This window comes from Rhinopithecus roxellana, chromosome 2 (genome assembly GCF_007565055.1).
Source record: "Rhinopithecus roxellana isolate Shanxi Qingling chromosome 2, ASM756505v1, whole genome shotgun sequence".
Classification (NCBI taxonomy): Eukaryota; Metazoa; Chordata; class Mammalia; order Primates; family Cercopithecidae; genus Rhinopithecus; species Rhinopithecus roxellana.
Genome location: NC_044550.1, coordinates 105,367,390 through 105,376,477, shown reverse-complemented (window position 1 = coordinate 105,376,477; position 9,088 = coordinate 105,367,390). Strand labels below are relative to the sequence as shown.

Genomic DNA, 9,088 nt, shown 5'->3' with positions numbered 1-9,088 from the left:
ATCAATTTTTGTTTATCTTTTCAAAAAGCGAACTGTTCATTTCATCGATATTTTATAATTTTTTTAAGTCTCTACTATGTTTAGTTCTGCTCTGATCTTATTTACTTATTTTCTAGTTTTACATTTTGGGTTTAGTTTGTTCTTCACTAGTTCATTGATGTGCCTTGTTAGATTGTTTATTTGAAATCTTTCTACTTTTTTAATGCAGGCATTTATTTCTATAAACTTATTTCTGGGGTTCAACTTACCTCTTTCTCTGTGGTGAGGAGTGTCTCTTGGGATGAGCCAATTCCAGCCAGGCCCTTCACTTCCCACTTTACGCTGCCATCTCCAGTCTCTGTGCATCGGAAGGTCTTTATCGCTTTCTTGCTGAATTCCAGTGTTTTCTCCTATATACTCTATTTGATGTGTTCTTTTCTAATTGTTTTGGTCCTTTGTGGAGTAGAAGAGCACTAGGCACCTCTAATCAGCCTTCTTGATGACATCTGGATAGGACAATATTGATCAATGATATGTCTAGAAGCAATTTTGAATAAATAATATAGTGTTACAGGTTATAATTAAATACATAAACCAAAAATAAAGGAAAGGAAGAAAAACATCCCCTTTTTTTCAGAGGCAGGGAGTCTTTAGTTTTGGCTTCTGTAATGGTATTTCACCAAGTTTTAAAGGTACTAACTTTATTAACCTGCAACATTCATCATTTTAAAGGTGAATATAAAGGTGAGTATATAAAAACTATCAAAATGGGTCAGAAACAAGGTTTGCGATGCTCATTAATTATCTTCAACAGTGGCAATATTTAATCTTTTGAGTCAGTCTCAACAGATTGGCAATATAACATAGTATATATTGATAAGTGTCATTTTTGATAAAAAATCGAATTATTTTTCTAAGTTTTAGAAAAGGTTTAAGGTAAAAATATTTTTCTTCTTTATAGATTTTCCTGCCATGATAATGTTAAAACATATCAAGATGCTCCTCAAACTTTAAGAGTGAGCAGCATAACATTCCCTTTTTTTTTTTGAAACGGAGTCTCCCTCTGTCGCCCAGGCTGGAGTGCAGTGGCGTGATCTTGGCTCACTGCCAGCTCTGCCTCCCAGGTTCATGCCGTTCTCCTGCCTCAGCCTCCCGAGTAGCTGGGACTACAGGCACCCGCCACCACACCCGGCTAATTTTTTGTATTTTTAGTAGAGATGTTTCACCATGTTAGCCAGGATGGTCTCGATCTCCTGACCTCATGATCCGCCTGCCTCGGCCTCCCAAAGTGCTGGGATTACAGGCTTGAGCCACCACGCCCAGCCAACGTTCCATTTCAGTTGAAGCATTCCTTCACAGAGCCAACATGTTTTTTCAAACACTCTAAGAACTCTTGAGGATACTACAGAAAAAATGTTCCTCTTGCCTGCTGGGCTTTTAGTCATATTTTCCCTCAAATTTTCTCAATTAAACATCGCTATAACTGTTTTTTTTTTAATTTAATTTGGTGCAGTCAAGTTATTTTTCTTTTATTCAGAGCCACTCCTTCAGTTTCACCTTGCTGAGCAGACAAGCAACTGCTTTTGGTTTCTATGGAAACTGGATTCCTGTGGCTGCCTGTGGGCATGCTCGGTCCACCAACCTTGTGTTGTGTTGTGGTGTCTGGTGATTCAGGTGCAAACGTGCAAGGTATTTTTTCATGATGATATGATATGGTCATGACAGGCTGGGATCTTATGGGTCCCAGGGAACTGAGAGACTGGAAGGTGCACCAGGAAGGCTGCAATGTGTTTTATACAAATTGTATGCTGTCCCAGTAACTTTTCCATCAGAGGCCTCATGGATCAGGAGTGAAGAATCTTCTGCTGCATGAGATAACAAGCAGGAACCCTCCTGTAAGCTACCTAATTTCTTTAGAATGTGTTGGAGGATGTTAAATACATTGGAAATCTTGAGTGCTGAAAGCTTTTCTTTTAATGCTTCTGAGGTAATTCCTTCCAGTAGAGAAAGCTTTGAAGTAAATGCATGGATATGGTCAACATAAAATAGCTGTTGGAATGCAATCAACTTTCAGTCCATAAATGACAACATCACCTTCAGTCAGAGCTTCAACTCCATGACCAGCTTGATTCTCTACTTCTGGTAGCACACAGACTGGAAATTGTCTTCCGATTTTCTTCCATTTTTAGAACGTGGTCTTGTCTCCATCCTCTGGACACTGGGCGCATGAGTAACAACAGGTCTTGCAGGCCAAATAACTTACGAATAAAATTTCCTTTCTGAGGAGCTAGGTATTCCGATGTGTCTTCAACATAGTACTGAAGTTCACTTGGCGGTCGTCCTTTTGGCTTCTGAAATGCAGAAGACCATCCAATTTTGGCCAACCGGAGGCATCTGAAGGAACAGACAACTGCTCAGAAACAGAAGGCTGTTTAGAATTTTCTAAAATCATTAAGGGCAATTTGGCTACTTTTCTGGAAATTGGCTTAAAGAGCTCATCCTGCATTTTAAACATCTCTCCAACTGGATCAAATTTTTTGTATACTCATTTGATAGGTTTTTTTTAAAACAATGTAAGACTCACCAGACACGGTGGTTCACACCTGTAATCCCAGCACTTTGGGAGGCCAAGGCCAGAGGATCACCTGAGGTCAGGAGTTTGAGACCAGCCTGACCAACATGGAGAAACCCTGTCTCTACTAAAAATACAAAAAAAAAAAAAAAAAAAAAATGGCCGGGCGCAGTGGCACATGCCTGTAATCCCAGCTACTTGGGAGGCTGAAGCAGGAGAATTGCTTGAACCTGGGAGGTGGAGGTTGCAGTGACCTGAGATCGCACCACCACACTCCAGTCTGGGCAACAGGAGCGAAACTCCTCCTCAAAAAAGTAAAAATAAAAAAGATAAAAACACATGACTCTTCTGGACTATAAGCGGTATTAGTCTGACTTCCTAGAACCCTGTCCTGAGGAAGAATTTGGACTAGCTGGTCAAGAACTTAAGTTAGAACCTTCAACAGCTATCTTTCCATCACTATAATTTTTATACTCTGTATCAATAATTAAGCACTCCTCATCTGTATCACTGCTGCAGATAACTGTATCTTCAGTTTTAGCTGCTTCTGATGTCACAGTCTTTTCCTTTGAGTTGTCTAGGTTTTCCAGAACATCAGGTCTTCAGCATCAGCATGTACCATATCTATAGTCGTATCATTTTTATTAGAAGTTTCAGTTTCCTGAGAATTTGCTAACTGTAAGGTGTCAGATGTTTTCAAGTCACTACCTTGCATCAAAGGCTTGTCAGAATTTGATACCTGTTCACCACATAATTGGAATCCCTGATCATCTTTATTTTTGCACTCTTCAGGGCCACCATCCATACCAGTGACCAGTTGTTTCTCCTTTTGCAATTGTTCTGTGAGAATCTGAGATAAACTTCTAGAATTAGCAGAAATGTCTGGTGCACTTGGTGCCACAGGTGTAGTTCCTGCTTTGGGGGCTGTGGGAGTGTCTGTCATGTTAGTGCTGTGGAAGTACTTGCTGGACTTGGTGGCTTTGATGCTGGTGGTGGTTACTCCAAAAGTTCCAAGTTTTGCAACATCACCATCAAAATCCAGATACAAGTTTTCAAGAGTCTCAATTTTTCGGCACGCACTAATTTCACAAGACATGTCCATTTCAGATAACTCTTCAGGGAAAACCTCATTTGTATGCATGGTGGGAGAGTCAAAGATCCCTATTCTTAAGGATGTAAATGTATACACAGGTAATATAGTTATTGAATAACTTGGGTTTGAGGGAAGTAAAAATAGTTGTTCTCTAGCATGAAAGTAATTCATTTTTCAAAGCTTCAAATTAATTTTGGATCTCTGGGAGGATCATTTTTCAACTTAATAAATGAGTGAAAGTCCAGTTAAAGTGAAAAAATAAGAAAAGTTCATTTTAAGTAGACTCTCACAGGCTTAGTCAAATCAAATGCTCTAGGACCTTCTGGTATATTTTAGGATACTTGTATTTGGGAGATGATTCCTCAGGAGTATTTAATATATTCACATGTTGTGTAAACAGAGACTCTGGCAGCTTTTCTTTCAAATGATCTTTTCAAGGATATTGCCATTGTGAACAGCTTTGGAAGTTAAGGTAGCTTTTCCCTCTGCAGTAGAGGACAGGTTTTCTTGGTGTCTAGGAAAATTAAAATAATGACTACTTTTAGGGCAAAGTTTGAGCAAACTTACTTGAGGCCTGATGTGGTTTGGCTGTGACCCCACCCAAATCTCAACTTGAATTATAGTTCCCACAATTCCCATGTGTTGTGGGAGATACCTGGTGGGAGGTAATTGAATCATGGGGGTGGGTCTTAGGCTATTCTTGTGATAGTGAATAAGTCTCACGAGCTCTGGTGGTTTCATAAAGGGGAGTTTCCCTGCACAAGTTCTCTTCTCTTGTCTGCTGCCATGTGAGATGTGCCCTTCACCTTCAGCCATGATCGTGAGGCCTCCCCAGCCATGTGGAACTGTGAGTTCATTAAAACTCTTTCTCTTGTATATTGCCCAGTCTCAGGTGTGTCTTTATCAACAGCGTGAAAACAGACTAATAAAATGTCCATTATAAAAGATTGGAGTTTCCTAAGCTCCAGCTTCCGCAGCTATGAAGAAAATTCACTCAGTATACGACTTCTCCCTTTTTTAACCTAGGAGTCTTGTGTCTTTTGCCAACATGTATGAAACAGTGATAATGTAACTAATTAGATTGCAAGCAGAGTAAACCTCAGACCCTTTACAATGAACAGTGTTTCTCCACCGTTTACATGAAATTGAAAATCAAGGCACCTAGAATTTTGTTTTTTCTCCTTGTATTTCACATCCGGGTTTTTGCAATAGCTTTCTGTTTCTTCTTTAGCATAGAAGAGTTCAGCAAACATTTACTGGGTCCCAATCTTCTAACAGATACTCTTACAGATCCTAGAAATCCCAAGATAAACAAAACATGATTCTTGACCCAAAATGCTTCCAATGAATAGAAGAAATATGCATAAGACACATGACACAGAAACAGTCTTTCTCTCTTTCGTTCCTCCTTTCTCTTTCCTTCCTTCCTTCCTTCCTTCCTTCCTTCCTTCCTTCCTTCCTTCCTTCCTTCCTTCCTTCCTTCCTTCCTTCCTTCCTTCCTTCCTTCTTCCTCTCCTCTCCTCTCCTCTTTCTTTCTTTTCCTCCTTTTCTTCCTTTCCTTTCCTTCCTTTTCCTTTTCCTTTTTCTTTCCTTTCCTTTTTCGCAGTCTCACTCTGTCACCCAGGCTGGAGTGCAGTGGCACGAACTTGTCTCACTGCAACCTCTGACTCCAAGTTCAAGCGATTCTCCTGCCTCAGCCTCATGCGCCACCATGCCTGGCCATTTTTTTTTTTTTTTTGTATTTTTAGTAGAGACGGGGTTTCGCCATGTTGGCCAGGGTGGTCTCGAACTCCTGATCTCAGGATATCTGCCTGCCTTGGCCTCCCAAAGTGTCGGGATTACAGACATGAGCCACTGTGCCTGGTATAAACAGCTATTTCCATAGCATAGGATATAAGTGATGACAGCAACAGCAACATTTTTTTTTTTTTTTTTGGTGATGGAGTTTTGCTTGGTTGCCCAGTGCAGTGGTGTGATCTTGGCTCACTGCAACCTCCACCTTCAGGGTTCAAATGATTCTGGTTCCTCAGCCTCCTGAATAGCTGGGATTATAGGTGCCCGCCACCAACATGCTGGCTAATTTTTGTATTTTTAGTAGAGATGGGGTTTCACCACATTGCCCAGACTGGTCTCAAACTCCTGACCTGGTGATCTGCCTGCCTCGGCTTCCCAAACTGCTGGGATTACAGGTGTGAGCCACTGCACCCAGCCAGTGACAGCAACATTCAAGTGCTCTGAGGGCACACTGAGGTGCGCTGAGCCTGTCGTGTGCTCTGAGGGCAGACTGAGGTGCACTGAGCCTGTCGTGTGCTCTGAGGGCACACTGAGGTGCACTGAGCCTGTCGTGTGCTCTGAGGGCAGACTGAGGTGCACTGAGCCTGTCGTGTGCTCTGAGGGCACACTGAGGTGCACTGAGCCTGTCGTGTGCTCTGAGGGCACACTGAGGTGCGCTGAGCCTGTCGTGTGCTCTGAGGGCACACTGAGGTGCACTGAGCCTGTCGCGAAAGTTCAGGAGAGGGTTCTTGAAGATGAGGGTCACCGAATGTGGTTTTGCAGGAGGTTGAATTTGAAAAGCTACTTTACCTTCCAAAGTTGTTCATAATGCAAATGTCCTTGAAAAGATCATTAAAAAACATGTGAGGCCGGGCGCGGTGGCTCAAGCCTGTAATCCCAGCACTTTGGGAGGCCGAGACGGGCGGATCACGAGGTCAGGAGATCGAGACCATCCTGGCTAACACGGTGAAACCCCGTCTCTACTAAAAAAAAATACAAAAAGCTAGCCGGGCGAGGTGGCGGGCATCTGTAGTCCCAGCTACTCGGGAGGCTGAGGCAGGAGAATGGCGTAAACCCGGGAAGCGGAGTTTGCAGTGAGCTGAGATCCGGCCACTGCACTCCAGCCCGGGCGACAGAGCAAGACTCCGTCTCAAAAAAAAAAAAAAAAAAAAAAAAAAAAAAAACATGTGAAAAGAGTGTTTCTGATGGAAGGACACAAAGAGAAACATAAGATAGCGTGATGTGTATCAAGGAACTAATCACAAACTGCTGTTACTAGTTTGTAGAGTTCCTTGTGTGGAGCGATAGGAAGCTGAAGCTGGAGGTTGCTATGCATGCCGTGTTTAGGAACTCAGATTTTAGCCTTTATCTCAGTTGCCTCCAGACTTTTTTTTTTTTTTGAGACGAAGCCTCGATCTGTTGCCCAGGCTGGAGTGCAGTGGCACGATCTCAGCTCATTGGAACCTATGCCTCCCAGGTTCAAGCAATTCTCTCCCTCAGCCTCCTGAGTAACTGGGATTACAGGTGCCCGCCACCATGCTCAGCTAATTTTTGTATTTTTAGTACCAACAAGGTTTCACCCTCTTGGCCAGGCTGGTCTTGAACTTCTGACTTTGTGACGCACCCGTCTTGGCCTCCCAAAGTGCTGGGATTGCAGGTGTGAGCAGCAGGCCTCAGACTTTTTTGATTATACACTTGTTCAGTAAAACTTTCTCAAGCAGTCACCTCTAATGTATCTATATGTCTTTATAAATTTCTCTACATGTTGTGTGGTCTCTCCATGTATTAAATGTAAGTATATTATTTTGTTTTATAGAATGAAATAAAGTTGGTCTGGTGCAGTGGCTCACGCCTGTAATCCTGGCACTTTGGGAGGCCAAGGCCAGCAGATCACGAGATCAGGAGATCAAGATCATTCTGGCTAACATGGTGAAACCCGTCTCTACTAAAAATACAAAAAATTTAGCTGGGCATGGTGGTAGGCGCCTGCAGTCCCAGCTACTCGGGAGACTGTGGCAGGACAATGGCCTGAAGCTTGCAGTGAGCCGAGATCGCGCCACTGGACTGCAGCCTGAGCGACAGAGCGACTCCGTCTCCCCCCCCCAAAAAAAAAGATGCTAATATTTTCTGCCACATCTCAACTGATTGTCTTTCTCACTCTCCTTGAGGGCCGTCATTTCGGCTGCTTCCAGGTGCTAACACAGGGAACGATTTGGTCAGATTGATGTTTTCAGTCACTCCGCACAGGTGGAAGATAGAGTTGATGTGCACAGGATTCAAGGAGAAAAGAGTAGGAACCAAGATATTATAACGGATCAAACAAGAGAAAGTCAGGATGTGACTGAGAGAGCAGGCATGGAGTGAAAGGGAGGGCTCGATTTGAGAAACGCTGAGGTAGTGGAATTGGTAAGATCTGCTCATTGAGTACGGGTGGGGAGTGGCTCTGAGAGGCCCGAGTGAGCCGGAGTAAAGGGAGGGGAGAAGCAAATGGTGCACATTGTGCTTCGGGTGACTGGGAGAATAGTGGTTATGTTTAATGACACAGAAGATTCAGTGGATAAGCAGATTTTAGTGGTGGGTTCAATTAAGAAATTGAGCTCGTCTTTATATAGATTCACTTCCTTTTAATTTTCTTTCAACACACTCATCCAAAATTTGGTTGTGTTGTTTTTCTGCTGAACAACCTGTGTTGTTCTCCTTTCTTTTCCAAATCTCCACATTTCGGCCCAACCTGTGTCCATGGTGAATTCAGACAGTAAATACAAGCACCGGTTTTCCAAGTGTCTTCTTTGTTATTTATAACACAATGCTTTTTATTCCAATTTTGTAGTTGACTTCTTTTCTCTAATATATTATTGTTTAGTCATTACAGACCCTGTTATTCTTCCAAGCAAACGACCTCAAAGTTTCACTGGCTGACAATAAATAAACTTTATTTCTTGCTTGTGTAATTTAATTTTATTTCATGTACTTTTATCCCAATGTAATTTCAATTTGGGACCCAGACCAAAATAGGCATTCAAGTGCAAATGGTTTATTTTGTCAATGATCTGAGAAGAACAGGAAGTGAGATAGGGAGAAAATAATGACAAAAAAGGCTTTATTTTCAAGGGCGTCATCACTATGGACAACAGGAGCTTAATCCTCCTGTGGAAACCAAGGAGCCAGGGTAAAATGTGTAGCTGAGTAATCCCACCGGTGGGCCAAGGGAATTGTAATATCTACACAACAATTTCCATCAGCCATTGGTTGTGGCTCTACCTATGCGTGATCACTCTCCAGCATTTTGGGCCTAGAAAAAGTAGCCAAGAAGGTTTCAGAGTCGGAGAAAGCCCTCATGCAGAAAATGTACATGCTGGCATTTACAAATCAGTCAGGTATGCATTGATGTGGGTGGGGTAAAAGGATACAGAGAGGAATCCACTAAATCCATCCAGGAATAAACAAATAAAATAGAAAAAAAAAAAACCCACTGTTGAGATAAGTTAATACTTTTATTTTACCACTATTTCTTTAGCCCTTTTATTCAGTCATCTACTTGTGTACATTAGGTAGGTAGTGTGCAAATTTTACAGTATGCATTAACTCAAATTCAATATTTGTAGTAACTAAAACATGCCTTATTTTTCATCTCTATGCTATTCCTTCCCTTTTCCCCAGTTTCTCTGTCT

The 9,088-nt window shown here is 42.2% G+C and overlaps 1 pseudogene; it reads right to left on the bottom strand.

The window, feature by feature from the left end:
* Nucleotides 1-1,492: 1,492 nt before the first annotated feature.
* Nucleotides 1,493-3,692, bottom strand: LOC104672117 (annotated as a pseudogene).
* Nucleotides 3,693-9,088: the final 5,396 nt, after the last annotated feature.